At 47.0% G+C, this 17,119-nt stretch overlaps 1 protein-coding gene across 7 annotated transcripts in view; it reads right to left on the reverse strand.

Moving 5' to 3' along the window:
• Positions 1–17,119, reverse strand: part of KCNMB2 (potassium calcium-activated channel subfamily M regulatory beta subunit 2) — a 130,647-nt gene that overhangs the window by 74,205 nt on the left and 39,323 nt on the right. Inside the window, exon 1 of one of the 7 annotated variants that reach the window (XM_084528813.1) lies at positions 11,839–12,411. The exons of 5 other annotated variants lie outside the window; for them this stretch is intronic. The gene's annotated coding sequence lies outside the window, so the exon portion shown is untranslated. Of the gene's footprint in view, positions 1–11,838; positions 12,412–17,119 lie in introns of those variants that run through there. One more of the 7 variants, XM_084528816.1, reaches the window with a different exon arrangement.

Here is a 17,119-nt window from a genome sequence, read left to right on the forward strand (position 1 = left end):
TCCCCAGCCACACCAGCACTGCTGTGCTCCTGCCCACCCTGGGATATCAGCTACCGCACAGCCAGCCTCAGCTAGCCACAAAATAAACATTCAGTTCCTGCAATGTGGCAGCCCATTTGCAGCTGCTGCTGTCCCAGTCTCTCATCACTCCCTGCTGCTCACACTGAACAGTTCAGAAATACGAATGAGGCCTCCAGGAAAGCGAAGCAGCTGGGGAGAAGGTGTGTGTGTGTGTCTCGCTGCTGGGGTCTTTGCCCTGTCCTTACCCGAGGAAGGCCAAGGGGGCTCTGTGCTAGCTCCTAGGCAGCCCGTGATGCTGGGGGACCAGCAGCCTGACAGAGGAAAGACCTGGGAAAACTGGCCAGAGGTTGTTGCTTTGTACATACAGTATTTCATTCAGAGCCCATGTGGTTTTGCATGTGGCATGTTGCTAGGTTTGGGGAGCACAGAGTGGCTGGCAGGACGTTGCCAGTAGCATGGCAAACACAGCCAGCTAAGTGCTGTCCTGCTCCATGCTGTGCCCTTCTGAGACACTGCAAAAAACTTAAATCCAGGTGCAAATCTTGCAAAGCAAATGTGCATACATTCAGGGTTTTAATTCCTCTTTAAAGGATGCACTTGGAGCTGCCAGACTGCAGCAGATTTGACACAGAGATGGGAGAAGTCTGGGGCATTGGGGGTGACACCAAACACTGGTTGTCCTCCTGTGGGAGGGCTCCATCTGCCTTGGGGACTGAACTCAGCCGGGGGTCCGGCAGTGGGTCACAATTTGGTGTGATACTGATGGGCTCCAGCGCTGCTGGGATCATGTCTCAGCAGGGTCCCTTCTGCATGGGACCCTCCCCAGGAGCTCTTTGTAAAGCCACCCAACATGTTCAGGAGAGTGGCAGCAACAAGCTGCCTCTGCTCCCGCTGCACGGGGAATCTCTACAGGATCTGACGCCTCACACCAGTGTCGTGTTCGTGTGCTGCCTCTGAAGGCAGGTAATTGCTCTTGATGGCTGTGTGTTTGTCCACCACCTGGCACAACCTGAGGCTTTCAGCAGCTACCGTGTCACACGCATCAATAATAAATATACCAATTAGATGCGATTAGTTTGGGAACTACTTTCTTTTTTTTTCTTTTACAAACTCTTTAACCTGTAAGATATGACACCTGTGAGTTGTTTTATGGGGGCATGCTGAAAATGAAAGGCAAATTGCCTTGTTTTCCATTTACCATGGAAATCCGGAGGAGCTCTTCATGCCAAGGTGCTTTGAAAATCCAGCCCTTAATTTTCGCAGTGTTCTTTGAAGACAAAGTGATGGTGTTGGTGGTGTTTGCAGCTTTTGGCAGATCCCAAATTTGTGATACTGTTTTTCTATCTCCCATCAGCCAACATAAGGCGGTACACAACCATACCATAATGAAAAGAAGAGCAAGTGGCTTTGTCAGACCTCTGATGAAACGTTCATATTTGATTTTGTCTCACCTTTAAGACAAGAATCAAGCTGCTTTTTGTCCAAACCAGTTTGTGTATCTTTAGTTGACAACAGGGCTAGAAAAAGCCTTTATACCTGGTCTCTGGCTGTCCCTGGCACTATGCTATATAATCCCTTCTATTGGGTTATCAAACTCCATCATAAACTCTCCACCGGGTTTTTTTTTTTACCTCCATTATTGAAGGACACTTTTATACTCTGATCCCTCTAGGGTAAGGCAATTTGACACCTAATATGGTTTCCAAGGCAGAATGTATTAAGAAGGCAAGATTCAGCAATAACGTTTATTCTCTGATTGCCTTTATAAACTCCTAATGCCTCTTGGCACACTTAGCTTTTTATATCCCTGACATATGCACAAGAGAGGAAAGTTATCAGTGTGAGGAAAAGCAAAAATCATTGAGGATGCTGCCACAGGTGACTATGATATTTATTCATGCACATCTGGGGGACTTCTAAGGCTTATGGAATGGCTCAATAGAAATTACAGGGTTTTGTGGATTTTTTTAGCATTAACAGTTGTTAAATATGTCAAAGCTGGTGGAGGAACTTTGCAAAGACAAATGTATGAGCAGCGTGACAGCTGGTGAAGCTCATTGACAAATTCTAGTAAGACTGATTGGAAAGAATCATCTCAACTTCTCGTGTGTTGGGGGAATTTAAATTAATTATGTTTTAACCACTTTGGAGGCAGACCTAAGAATAAATTTGTGGAACCCAACTGTAAGTAGCTGTTCGATAAGTGGGAGAGGAATAGAAAAGTAATCAATGTTTTAGCTGTGTACAGAATGAAAAAGAAATCAACTACTGAAAATATTATTACAATGTCATTAGCATAAATCAATTGCATGCTCTACTCTCAGAATCTTTTTCATTTCTGGTTATCCTATTTCATAAAGTCTCTAATAGATATAAAAAGAGCGCAGAGACTGGCAGTGAAAATGATTACGGACACATGGAGATTTTTGCATGAGGGGAGGCAATGAACTGGGACTGCTTAGAGAAAAACAGCCCAGCAGATCCAAAGAGCATTTTGGCTGCAAAACCAGGTTCCTCGACCACCTTGCCTGCCTCTTGCCTAGTCCTTAGGGTCCTTAAACTCCATAGGCACATTGGGTTTTTAGCTTGAAGCCCCAGAGACTCAGGGCTGTGTATGAGTGCCAGCTGCTGCTCCTGAGGTGGGTCACAGAAAGGCTCTTCCAAAGGGTCCTGTCCCGAAGCCTTGGTGGAGGGGTCACCACATGCTTTCCCTGCCAGCACATGGCTCTGGCACCCAGTTTTGAGGAGCAGCCAGCACAACACTGCTGGCTCTGAGGGATTTCCTCCTCCCTCCTGCCAGAGCCAACTGCTAAAACAAAGCTGCTGGAAATTCTTTATCGTACTAAAATATTTACTGCAGGATACACACCCCTGGCTTAATAGGATTTATAAAAGTGGCCTAGAAATTTCTGGAGGTGAAGAGAACATACATGCATATCAGTTTTATGGAGCAAGCTGAATAGTTTGCAGATTATGGTGTCTCGTGCTTGAAGTCAAACACGTAGCCACGGCAGGCTCGGGCAGGGCTCCCTCCTTGGCAGGGGACTCTGCAGCTGCCCAGCCAGAGGGCTTCGTGCCATCCCTGGGGGACAGAGCTGGGCTGGTGGGGACACGAGGCACCCCTAGGTACCCTGGGGGTCCTGTGGACAGACTTCTGAGGGCATTTCACCACAGCAAGGCAAGCTTTCTTCCTGGTCATTTCATCTGGGGTGGGCTCAGCCCCTTGCTTACATGGGTATTCCTGAAAACCTCATCTTCCTGTCTCTCTCCTTGGCAAATGGAAGAGAGAACAGCAGCGTTTCTGTGATGTAAATAATGTTTAATGAGTGGGCCTTGGGGTTGTAAAGGAACTCGAGCACTTACGCTTAAATAATTTTGGTGGTTGATTTAAAGCCAAATCCTGCTGGCTTTACGGAGGCAATTAGCCTTATTATTGCCAGAGGGATACTCACACAATTAAGGTGAGCAGTGTTTGATCTCTATTGTAGAAACCAGTTGTCTATGCAGAAGCAGTTGGCATATAGTGGTGCTAGGGCAGGACAACAATGGGCACGGAGAGAAATCCTCAAACCCAGATGGAAACCCGGTGTCTTTCAAAGAAGAGGGATGGATAGATGGACCTCCTGCCTGATGCACTTCCAAGTGGAAAGCCAAAATCAGAGAGCAAGAGGCGCATCCTCACATGGTCCCCTGTAGGACTGCAACTGTTGTTGCCTCCACAGCTTCTCCAAAGAAGCGAACAGGCTAATTAGCTCTACAATTGCCATTTATCAAAAAGAGCATCTGAAGTCTTCCAGTGATATTTTTTTTTCCTTTCTCCCTGATATTTCTGAGGCACCTATCAATGTGGTACATAAGTGCCATCTGGATAGCTGGCTAGTGACCAGCAGGCTATGATGCGGGAGGCTTTGTAAGGATAGACAAACAGAACGGAGAGCAGGGTGAGCAGGCAAACAGGCACATTTTAATGAAGGCTGAAGATGTGAAGATGGCATAAATGAGATCAATAACAACGAAGGCCAGAGAAACCCATTTGTCCAAGATTTTCTGCTCCAAGAACAGGTGGAGCACACCACATCTCCTATCAGCCTCCCCAGGTATAATTAAATAGCCTGGGAAGTGTGCTTTGCAGAGCAGTGCTGCATTGACTCTGGAGATCAACGTTTGTGAAAGAATGGAAGGCACAGCACTCACAGCATGGATGTGCTGGAGTTTTGTTAAGGAAGGGGACAGCTTTGAGATCAAGTGTCCCGATGGCTACACCTCACCCTGAATTCAAGAAAGTTTAGTTTTTATTTGATTCATAAGAAACAAAGACATTTTACAAAATATGAGATATATATATATATTAAACTAACATGAAGAGTTTATGAATACTCTAGTCCAAGGCTTTGTGTGAATAAACATGTCTACTTATCCAACTTCTCTCATGCCAGCAGTTTGCTCTGTGTGGTAGTACTGCCCCCCACCTGGGTGCCATCTTGGTATGTGTGTGCAAAAAACAATGTCTCAGCCTGGCAGAGTATCCCATTGTCAATTATTTGGGGTTTTCTTTCAACCCCGATGCCTCTGGAGCTGAATGAGAACTTGTGGTATTACAACAGAATCCTGCAAGTTCTGTGATGGCTTTTGACAGCCTGGGTCCCAACAGGGGAAATCTTCTCACTTGAAATCCATCAGCTTCTTTGTCACACAGGAAAAATGAAAAAGAAACCCACTTAGCAACTCAAACCTTGTTTGAAAGGGGATCCTCTCTGCCTGAGCTGAGTTACTGCAGACATCTCTACATGACAAGCATATTCATTTAGAGAACCATCTAAAGGATGGTGCACTTAACAAAGACATCCTGTTCACGCTTAATGCACCAGATAAATTGTTTTAAAATGCAGAGTTATTTTGTGAGTTCTTAGTGAATAAGCACATCCACATATGCATCTCTGAAGAGATTTTTAATTAATTGCTTTCAGTGTTTTTCTTTTTGTAAAATTAGAACAATGATGGAATAGACTGGCTGTGGAGTTTTGCTGAGGAAAGATTATACTAATCCACTTGAAATACGACTAAAACAGTAAGCAAGAAGAGATTAAAGCAATTTTTCCAAAACTCGTTTACCTGTGACAAAATTCTTCCAAATCAGCTGCATACAAATTGCTGGATCATTTTAATTAAGCTCTACCAAAAAAAATGTTGCTGTGGACTTCTTGGGATACTTCACATCCAGATGGTAAGTCCTGTGATGGTCTTTGCAAGAGGGAAAAATGCACTTTTCATGCAGTTAGAGATTAGGAGAGCAGAAGAGCTTTCAAAGAGCAGAGTGTCAGCAAGATCAACGTCTTATGTGGAAGTAAATGAAGACACAGAACTTGTCAGAAGTTTATCCTATGTCCTAATGCATCATTAGCATGGGTTTTCAAAAGCCAGAGGACTCAACTTCCCCAGATCCTGCAGTTAATAAATGCTATGGTTACAAATGAACTTCCTTTGTTCCCTTCCTGGATTACTGCTTCCTATGCCTTGAAGTATGTAAGCTTTGTTGAAGGAACTGAACGATGGCCTAGTTGCATTGATGTTTTCCACTCAGGCTCTCTGTCTGAAATGATCATTTCCTGGATCAGTAAACTTGACCAAATCGCAACAGACATCCTTACACCTGCTCTACAAGGACTGTTTTTCAATCCAAAACAATTCTTGCCCTATTGCCACAACAGCAGCTCTGGAATTCAACAGACAAGTTTAAAAATTGCTCCTCAATAGATAGATGGGCCACAATGATCAGAGAGCAACGAGCACAGACAGGCTGGTGTCCTTTTTTGCCCTTCAGTTCTTTTATAGGTCGGTCTCTGCAACACGTTGCTGTGATCAAGACGTGGTTATCTGAAGCCTGTTTCTGCAGCAGCCTCACTGGGTCATTAGGACAGAGGAATTTAGGGGCATTTAGCTAGAAAACGTGATGTGCCAGGACTGCCACTGCTCATTGCTCCCCATATCTTGCTAGCTCTGGTGCTGGTTGAGACCCAGCTGACATCCCTCAGCCAGCTGAAACCAAAGCACAGGTTCCTGAAGGTTTGGTGAGCTGAACGGGCTCCCCAGGGGCCAGGTGAAGGTGCAGGAGGTGGTGGCTGAGTGGGAGCAGGGAGACAGCAGAACAAGGGGTGATGCAAAGGCAGCCTGGCTGCTCGGTCCCCTGGGCTGTGCTCCCAAAAACGTGTACTCCTGAGGTCACTGTCAGTCTGTCTGGCAGCAGCACTGAGGAGCACACCCGCTCCTGTGGATGGAAAGGGACATGAGTCTCCAGAAGGATTTTATATTCCTTTGTTTCCTCTGACTTTGATTTAACCATGGCCTGTGATGCTTTAAGTACCAGATATTAATTAGAAGTGGTAAGGAGTGTGTCCCAAAGGGACCATACTGCTGGTCTTCTCACCATTCCTAGTTTGACTTATTTCAAGTTAGTGCTCTGAAACGTTATTTATTCACTCAGGAGCCTGACGTTTATAAGGCCCATCTAAATTTGCAAATAACTAATGGTTGTCAGCAAAGAGTACCACTCTGCTGAGGTGGAAAATAGCCTGCCTGCAAGTAAAGTACAGCCAAGTGTATTGAATGTTTCCTGCAGCACTTCTTTAAGACAGGCAATGTTATCTTATCTCTCCTTTGGTACCGTGCCTCAGAGGGCACACAAGGGCAGTGCTGTCCGGGGAGCGGTGACCTTGGGCAGATGAACCACATCGGGCTTAAACAGAAGCTTTGGTCTCTCTCTGATCTCTGAAGCACTGACAGGGAAGTGGGGAAATGGGACAAATGCTCTTTTGTCTCCTCTGGCTTTCAAAACCCTTCTGGCGGTGGCTGATTTAGGACAAGGCAGCGGCACGCAGAGCGGGAGGAACACTGAATTCAGGCAGAACCCCTGGGTGCCTGGGAATGGCTGGGGAGCGGGTCCTGGCTGCTCCATGCCCATCATCTCCCCTAAGGACACTTGCCCCACTGCTTTGGGATCTGCCAGCTCCCTGTGATGGGAGCTGTGGTGCAGCCCGATGCCAAGGTTCAGCAGGCAGGACAGGCTGGTGCAGGCTTGGTGAGGTTTGGGCCAGTTATACAACGCAGAGGGTTACCTAAATAGCTCGTGCATTTACTGGAGTAGTTTTGAAAGACTGTTGAGGGCCTCAGAGCTGCCAGGTCACTCCTGCAGAGCTGTAGAAGTGGCTGATAAGTAAACTGCAGGGACCCCCATGGTCACTAACAACCACCTTGCTGCCTCCAGTCTTTCAAGGATCTTAGAGGATGCTGCAGCTCCAAGATGTTGTTGGGTGTCCCTGCAGAGCTTGTCAGTGGGAGCTCTCCCCTCCAAGGCTCTCTGCTCCCCACCAAGCATCTGAGGCAGCAAAGCACAGACCAAGGGGACTAACAGCAACATGGGCAGAAAAAGCTGGGATCTGGCTTTCTCTGTGTTTTCTCTTCAAAAATGAATTACTGCTTTAAAAGTGGTCCATACAAAATAGTTCCACCTGGAACAAGCAGAGGTGGGGGTTCACCATTGGCAATAGGACAGCTTTGTATTAAGAAAGCAAAAGTAGCATTAGAAGAAAGAGACCTAACAGTAGACTTAGCAGTATCCAGGGGGAGTCTTAAGATGGGATTTCATCCCAGGCTACATTGAATCAATTTTTGTCCTAGCAAAGATCCTCCATGTTTGCTTTGATTTTGGTTCTTCTAATTCTTCTAGTTCCCTTGCTGTCCCCAAGCAGCATTAATCTGGCATTACATGTGCCCTGGTGGAATACGAACACATGGGTATTGCCCAGAGTGACTCTCGGTGTGTGACTCGCTTGCTGTGTGCAATTCAGACCCACTTCTAATTTTAGAATAAATAAGGATATCTAGGAACATTGGGGTTTAAAATAATTGGAAGGGCAAAAAGGGCCACCTGTTGGGGGTGTAACGCTGCTGGTCGGCTCCACACGGTCACAACAACCCTGTTGATTCAGCACGCACCTGATTAATTCTACGTGAAGTGGGAAGTAGTTGGATGATACAATTACTCTGTAGGAGACCTATTTGACATAACTACAGTGCAAAAATAATTCAAAAGGGAAATATATTCCTGTTTTATAACCTTCTCCTCTTCATTTGTTTCTGAATCAAAAGAGCTTGGTGTTTTGACAGCTGATTTTTTTTTCTGTCTGAGAAAAATCACTTGACAGAAATTCTTCACCCAACTGCACTTCGCTGCTTCTGAGCCACACACCAGATGTTGGATAGTTTCCTTTCTGCCTGCTATTCCACAGCTCCCCCGTACCTCCCTGGCATGCCCAGTCCCCGGCGTGACAAAGGCCAAACCACGTCACCCCGGGACCCGCAGCGAGCACCCGCGTGGCGCCTGCAGGCCGGTGACAGCTCCAGGTCCTGCCCTCGACTGGGTCTGCTGAGGCCATAAAGCTTGAGGATAACGACCCCAATTCACCAGATTCATGATAAAAATTGTTCGGGCATATTTATTTGTTCGTGCTGCGTCAGTCCCTTTCTGGTAATGTTTGTGCCCGTGGGGGCCACCTTGGTTTTTCTTCTTTCTGTGCTCTTCTCCTGCAGCCACTGCACCGCCGCTGGTGCTCTCCTGCTGTCCTCCCTGATGCCTCTCCTCATATCTTGCTACATGCAAGACCCGCAACAGGAGAAGCTGCCATGGAAAATTCAGAAATTTCCATACTGTCTTTTTTCCTGTTGTTTTGGCTGCACAAACAGTTTCCACAGGCGTCATGGATTGATGTGCACAAGTTAGGGAGGCTGGGGGGCATGGCAAGCACTGCGAGAGATGGGCCCATGCCGTGCACGATGGATGGTGCTGACTGTACGTCCTAACAGAGCTGCAAGAATTCAGACGTTTGCCATTAATATGTATATGAATCTGAAAGCTGTTTAACCCGGCTCTCACATCTGCCTGGTGGGAGCACTTCAGCACTGATGTGTTGCTTGTGTGGCTGCTCACAAGGCAGGAATTTTAAACCTGACTGCTCAGACAGCAATGGCAATCCAGTGTGAAACTCTACACTTGGTGGAGGAATTTGCTATTCGCTTTGTGTGAGTTAGTTACACAAATCATCTAATCAGGGAACGCCACATGACTGAACTAGGCAACACAGCATGAATTTGCAAACATTTGCCATTCCCAAAAGATCTGCAAGCCAAGTGTTATTCACTGAAGAAATTCCCAAATAATATCAAATAAATAAATTAGAAAATTGCACGAGCTCTGCAGACAATTCATAAAGCAGAAGGGAAAGTGAGATTCGTGGCATCAAGTACTCATTCAGCTTTTGAAGAAAAGGGGGAAATTGTTTCTCAGCACAGTGAATCAATCTGATGCAGCTTACTTCATTATCTGCTGAACATTGAGGGAGCAAGGGGAGCGCTGAGAGATTTGGAGTCACTTCTGACAGGCTCTCAGTCGAATGGATGTTTGCTGCTGGCAGAAGTTTTTCTAAGTGGCAAATTTGTCTGGGATAGTTCTGAAAGCACATTTAGTCTTGGATGATGGGATTTGCAGTATGTCTTACTCATAGCCCAAAATGCTTGAAACATGAACCTGCTCATGCTACAGAAGTTTGCTTTTTGTTTTCCCTTTTCTAGAACTCCACGTTCAGCCTCATTACCTGAGCAGCACTGTCTGTATTTTCATCCCATGAAATGCTGCCCTCCCAGTGACTGCCAGCAGGGCTGTCACCCTTCCCTGCCCTTTCTGCAAAGAGGCTGGGGTCTGCCCACGTCCCCAGGAGTGGAGCGGGTGGCAGGGCGCAGGCTGAGCGAAGCTTCCCCTGTGGTCTTACCCCATCAGCCCCTTTCCTCCGAAAGGGCACCCACTTAGAATGAAGAATGAGAAATAAAACGAAGTAAGACCTCTTAAGCTTCTGAATAAAAGTGAGATGGAGAAGAAAAACTAGGTGCTTGATTTCCACATGCATTGCTCCTTTCTGAAACAGGTTTAATATCTCCGCATAATATCTCCTTGACACATCCTGCAAACCACTAGAAACATTGTCTTTGGAAGAAAGTTTTCACTGTTATCGTCATGTACCACATAGCACAGATGACATGGGTTGAAGTGATTTTCCCCCCAATTTGCAATGCAAAGTAATACACTTTACTGAAAAGTTGTTGCTTGGACCAAATGCTGAATATTTATAAGTTGTGTTTCTTAAGAGCAATTCCTGCTGTTCCTGGTCCAGTATTGCTTCCTTTTGGCACAACCTGTATTTACTGTAACTAAAGGCATTTGACTTTTGCTGTTAAATTGCCATCAATGTATTGTTACTAAACTAATTACAGCATGACCCAAGTACAGTGTGTTACAATACACTGAAATTCTCCTTAAAAGAACATTTGTTAGGGTGAGTAAATTCAAATTACTTGGTGAGTCTCGGCTACATAGGAATTCTTTTTCTGTTGAGGATGTAATGAAAACAATCAGTCTAACTGAATTCTCCAAGTTGAGAGTATTTGACAACAGTATTGTAGCGTATGCCTAGTGACACCCACGTTAAGATAGATTTAAAACGGTTTCATAACCTTAATTTTAGTAGTTAGCAGGGCAAGTGGTACCGTATCTCTTACTGCACGACTTGACTCTCAGCTCCTTTAAGTGCATTTTTAATAGCTCCTGTGAGAAGTATTTCCGCCAGCAGAACATTTCATTGTCACTAAATACCACTCTCTCTCAAGTCTGTCTCTTGTTTGGAAATGAAACTTTAATGCCCAAGTAGAAACAATTCATCAATGCAGGGAACATCGCAGTTGGATCAAACACCCCGAATGGTAATGATGCTCCATATGCGTGTACATGAGATTTTTGGTTATTAATTTCTTGCTGCTTATCGTGGTGAGGGCCGTATGCAACCACAAACATGCAAACTTGCAGCCTAGCACTGAGCAGGGACCATGCACAGCCCGTGCTGCCCTGTTTGGCCATACAGACCGGACTCTGGTGTTTGGACATTTTCTCACACCGAACAGGCGCAGCATCAAAAAGTACGTGATGCTCCCAACTTTGCATCCCACCTCCTGGACTTCTGGCTGGGGAGAATCAAGTCTTTTCAAGGGGAAGCTTTCCTGTAACACTACTGAGTGTTTACTCCATCCCCAGCCCCTGCTCCCAGCCCTTTTGGCATCCAGCTGAACACTGTTTACATCCCTCCCCATGCTGTTGTTTCTCAGAGGGAGGGAGGGTGGCAGGGGCTGGCAGTGGCACAGGAGGAAACCCTACCTTTTTCAGTCTGAAACTACAATTCTTGTCAAGCAAAACAATGTCAACAGTGCAGAGGAAGCTTTGATAGTGCAAAATGGATGGACACATTATGTGTTTGTTGTTTTTTTTTTTTTTTTCTTCTTTCCCAATAGGTTATAACTCAAAGAATTCCTCTCCCAGAAAATCCACCCCCCTGCTTTATTTTCCCCTTTCCAAAGGACAGCAGTGGCAACCCAGGCACATTTTACATGCTAATAACACATCTCCCTCAGCTGACAGGCTCCACGCCTTTCCCCTTCCCCTTTTATCCCAGGGCACCTTCTCCTCTCCCCTCTCCCACCCCAGCAGCAGCCCGGCTGGCTCGGTAGCTAAGGGGTAAAGTGTTTCCTGCATGACCTCTAATGCATTTTGCTCCCGGGGAATGCACGCTCAGCAGGGACGAGCTCTGAGCCGCTGGTCCCCGAGGTTTTTCTGCCATAAACCCCAGGGCTAGCGGCTTCTCCCCCTGGCCCCCCACCTGGCTGCGCAAACAAAAGGCACCCAGCAGCAACAGCTCCCTTTGTTTCGCATGCAAATCCTACCTCCGATAGCTGTCACATCTTCCTCCGAGGCGAAGCCTAATTGTTAATAAACCGGGATCCAGTGGTATCCTCCAAAGTGCCACCAGTTGTTAAGCGCTGTCATCGTCCCCTCCCGGCGCTTCAGCCTTTTTGGACCATTAGTGTCACAACCCCTGCTAACTCATAGCCGAGTGCTCCCTGCTCAAAATGTCTGAAAGAGTTTGGAAGGACAATAGGAATGACAGGCACACTAGACAGCCATGCTTGAAATTAGTTATCTCGAGCTCACTTAAGGCTGTTTCGCCGTGTTTGTAAGGCACGCTCTCGGGAGGGTTTATTAGCCTAGGCTAGACGTGCCATTCCTGCCGTGATTCAGTGCCGTAATAGGATGGCTGCTGGAAACGCAGCGATCGCTCTAACCCTGCTCATCCCTCTGGAGCTTTTAAACCTCCCCGGGAGGGGAAATAGCTTCAGTCATCCTTAAACTTACTGAGGCTACTGTTTCTGCGGAACAGGGCTTCGCACGTTGTTTTGAAACTAAGGACAGAATCCCTCCTGGGGCTGGAAGGTGCTGTCGCGCCCGGTGTGAGCGGCGAAATGCAGGCAGCAACATCCGTCCCCACCGAGCTGGGGCTGCCACAGGAGCTGGGGAGAACAGTGGCTGGGGCTGAAAGTTCACAAAACTCTGCGAGGCAGACGTGGCAGGAGGGGAGCGAGGGGGATGTATGGACCGTGCCGGTATTGTGTTTATAGTCACAGATGTAGGCTGTGCTTCCCTACAGAGAAAGTGCAGTTTGCACATAGGAGGGTCTCACAACCCATATTTGCAAGTTGGCAGCATCCAGGATAATAACGAGCTAAGGAAACACAAGTGAATTGTGGTATTTGCAGTGCCTGTGACGTGGGGAAGAAGTGTTGTAAGAGGATGCTGCTGGGGAGTGCTGCTTTCAATGAACCTGTGCGCATCCCTTGATCCCGGTCAGAAACACCAGTGCTCTGCCGGGATCTGGTAGGGTTCCTCTCCTTGGCTGCCAGTTCATGACCAGCCCTGGTCAAGACAGATCAAAGCTTGCTAACATCTGCTGTCAGCTCCGTGTTGCTGATCCCAGTGTGGTCCCTAGCGGTCAAACGTAAAAGCCACCAGTGCAAACGTGTCTGCCAGCAGCGATGGCACACGGGGCTGGGGGGCACACAGGCAGGCTGGGGCCAGGGCAGGCTAGGAGGGAGCAAGGGGGCAGTTAGCACCTGGGCTGCTGCTTCAGCACCCATTTGGTGTTTCCATACTGCCCAGTCTGACCCTTGGATTAAAGCAAAAATATGCATGGAGACACCTCGGAAAGGAATGGCACTTGGAGGATTAAGGAGGAAGGCAGATCACAGCCAAAACCCACCCATGGCTGCCTCACACCATAGGAATGAAGGGGCTGAAAGTGCAAATGGACATTAGTTTTTTTAATAACTGGGAGCTGAGGGGTACTGAAGGTGAGTTAAGGAGTGAGACCTCTCTTTTGACCACCAACACAGAAGATGCCCACACCAAAGAGCATGTCAGAGTGTGCACTCCCATATCTGCCTTCATGCAAACTGTGAGCGAAAGTAAGGCTAATGTGCACAGCCACATCCCACAGATGCTGATGGGGACACCTGGGACCACTACAGGCATGACATTTGCCCCCCAAATCAACGCCACTCCTAACTGGGCTGCCTTCGCACCCAGTGCTTCCCCATGCCTGTGCTTGCTATTGCTCTCAAGCACCTGTGGTCCTCTCTTCCCCTTTCTGTCCCCTGCACCTTACAGTCAGTGTGGGAAGGGAGGTCTCAGGGCTCCATCTTTGGTTCTGGTTACAGTGGGGGACTATTAGCACCTTAAGTTTTTCCCAGAACTGGTGGGAACAAAGGGGACATTGAACTTGGTAGGCATGAACCTAAGGGTGGGCAACAATCACATGCTCACTGCTAGCACAGCTGCCTGGACCTTTCCAGCTTTGTGAATAATTTAAAGAATTCCGCTCCTGCCACCTACCCGGCATCTGCACAAGCACTAAATTCACTTTAAAGGGGAAGAAAAAAGGAAAGAAAGAAGAATTCTCCTTGTCCTCAGCAATATATGTGTCTCACTACAGACTCACTACACTCACTACAATTGCTCACCATGCAATTGATTTGTGCGTGGGATGACACAGCAAATCAAGAGGCATTGGGCAGATTCCTATTGAAGATAGATGGGCCTGGGGGCACCAACTTTGTTGCTGATGTTTCAGAGATTTCAGTGCCAAAGTGGACACAACAGTGTTCACTGACAGGTTAAAGCAGGTGACAATTGCCACCTATGTCCAAGGTTCCCCAACCATGCATGCTGAACAAAATGAGGCTCATAAAGAATGCATGACCCCAACTGCCATCACCCTTACGCAGCGAACAAACCACCCCTGGGCCTCGCTGACACAGTGATCCCAAACGCTGAAGTCCTTTGTGATAAGTTAAACCACTCAGCCTTGGTGGTCAACAGGTGACAACTATTTGTGAGAGCTGTGGGACCCAACGGACAGGGAGATGTACTTACATTGGCTGGTAACTGAAAGGGGGGTAAATTATTCAAGGAGTAAGGTGATAGGAAATGACCAGAAAGATCTTCTAGGGGTTGGTAGTTCAAAACGGTTCCATTTTAGGGTGATACTCTGAGTTACACACCTTTTTCTCAAGCTTTTTCTAATCACTGAGCAGCAACAGCAGCTGCCACCAATGATGGGGCTCATGTGTGCTCCCCACCAACAGCACAGCTCTACTGCCCGTGCATTCTTCTGGTGCATCAGTCTGCTCCCTGCTGGAGACATGATACAATGATGAGCTCTGAGCTGGTCAGGTGTGGCAATCTCCTACCTTCCCATGCTGCTGGAGTGTTGTGAAGTAGGGCTGCTCTGGGAAATGGAGGGCTCACAGGTGCTTTCACTTGGCTTTCCCTCAGAAAAATGCTAGTGACTTCTGCCGAGGCTGCTGTTCAGCTCTGCAGTAGACCCTCTTGGAGAAAACCCATCACTTGCAAAGGAGCTGTGGCAATTTTATAATGCCTGTGTCTATTTCTGACCGGTATGTGCATAGGAAACAACAGAGGAGGGATGAAGGAGAAGAATTCAGGAGATTTGTAGTTTGTATGCTGATTGTAAGTCAAACAATGTAATGAATGGAGCGACTAATGCATAATTTCATTATGAGTCATCCTAATTATAGTGAGAATTTGATAGATACATAACTGGAAAGTGTAACTATCTGTTACACACTCCTAACTGCACAGGGAAGTACACGGTATAATTAAAGCTGCAGGTTACACGTACCATAACCTTTTCTTCCCCTGTGGTGATAAGTTCTCCAGCAGCATTAGGAATTTGTTTTGAAGTCACACACCTAGCAGACAGCACTCTTTCTACCTGCTTGCTGAGTCTTTTTCAAAACGGATCTGCATTTGAAAGCAGCAGGGAGCCTCCCTAATCCATAGATAGTCGGTGTGATTCGGGTATTAAAGGAGTGACTGAACGATGGCTCTTCTACCTGGGGTCTCTCTGAAGAGTGTCAGTGGTCAGCGCGGCGTTAGCCTACAGAGCTGCAGATGCAATATGCATGGCAGGGAACAGGCTGTATCAAGAATGTGTAGTTACAGCGTAAATGGAAATTAGTCTTAGCCAGGAGAAGGATCCTTAAAATGAGGTAGGCCAAAATCCTGTCCTATATATCTAGTAGATACTCTTGGGCTTTGTGGAGCCTGAGCTGAGAACAGAATTCTGCAGATTCTGGCAAAATTTCCATAGAAAGGACGAATCCAGCATGGGAGTTGATAAACTTCTAATGGTGATATTGGCTACATGTTTTAATCCCACCCCTGGCTTTTAGGTGAACAAATTTTCAAGAAAGCCTTTGACTTCAGTCCCCAAGTTTGCGGCTCTGGCAGATCTCCCTTCCTTTCCCTGGGGTGAAACAGGCAGCACTGTGCCTGCAACAACGCTGAGGTGTTACAGCTGACATGGTGCTGCAGGAAAGCACTCAGCCAGGCTGTCCTGGCTGACCAGGCACAATCTACAGCTCTAGCATGAAGTCAGAAATCAGTTGTCTCCCGATGGTGAAGAGCAGCCCCGTGCTTGGCCATAGTCTTGCAGCCTCTCTCGTGCTGATGGTTACAGGACACCCAGGCATCCTGCAAAGCTGTCCCCATCTGAGTTATGTTGCACAGAATAGTTCATCACTTCCACTTGCTGCCTGGCTGTCCCCCTTTATAAGACAACTGTCTTTTCCTCACACAGCCCTTTCTGAGCCACTCGCCTAGGAGAAAACATCTACAGCTGGAATGTTGTTAAATGACCCAGAAGTGGCCGCTTTTCAGGCTGGCACTGTTTGATGCAAATAGATGGCTTCTTGCTGGGAAAATCTCCCTGGTTGACAACCCATTGGGTACTTCTGACGATAGTCGTTTGAGGAGTTAAAACACAGGCTCCTCTGTTTTTGCATATTCAGGCTATCACCCTCCTCTCACTGCTGGTACTAAATCCTTCCTGCATGGTTTCGGTAGAGGCCGATCTCCCTGTTTGCTCGACAGCTGCTGGTGTGCACTGCTCCTTCTCTTTGCAGTCAGCTCTTGCCATCTGCCATCATTAAGTTGCCCAGGTGTCGGAAATCTTCTTGCTCTTCTCTTGTAAACATTATTTTGCCTTCTTCTTCACTAACTCAACCTTCGTTTATGTAGAGGCTGATAGATCTGGCTGGCTGTTCTCAAAACATCTGCTGCGCCTCATACTTGGTGAGGGTGGATGGGGAAGAGAGTACGTATCCTTGCTGGCAAAAATAAAGACTGCTTAACCCTTCCTTCACTTCCCATCTCCAAAAGCTCGCTGTCTTACTGCGCTTCCAGATGTGCGAGTTAATTAATATTTGCCAGTTGGGATGCTGCTCACAGCAAAGCTATCATAAAGCACAGCTAGTTTTCAGAAGCAGCAAAGCTTCCACATGCTGCAACGATGCCTAGCACCCGGTGGTACTGAGGAGCAGGTACTGGGAAGTGCCTAAGACAGGTACCAGCAAAGACAGCAGAATAAACCTCTTCCCCTCTTCAGGCTGCTTCTGCTGGTGCAAACAGCGCCTCGCTGTTTTTTTCCTGCTCGGATATGGGTCAGGCATCCTTTTATGATTACCTGGAGGGGGAATTCAGACTCAAATAGCATCTTTCACAATGATGGGTAGTGTAAACTATTGAATTCTTTGGGCAGAGATGACGAAATTAAATGATTTCTGCTGCACCCAATCCTCCTCAGTAAAT

This window comes from Aythya ferina (genome assembly GCF_964211825.1).
Source record: "Aythya ferina genome assembly, chromosome: 9".
Taxonomy (NCBI): Eukaryota; Metazoa; Chordata; class Aves; order Anseriformes; family Anatidae; genus Aythya; species Aythya ferina.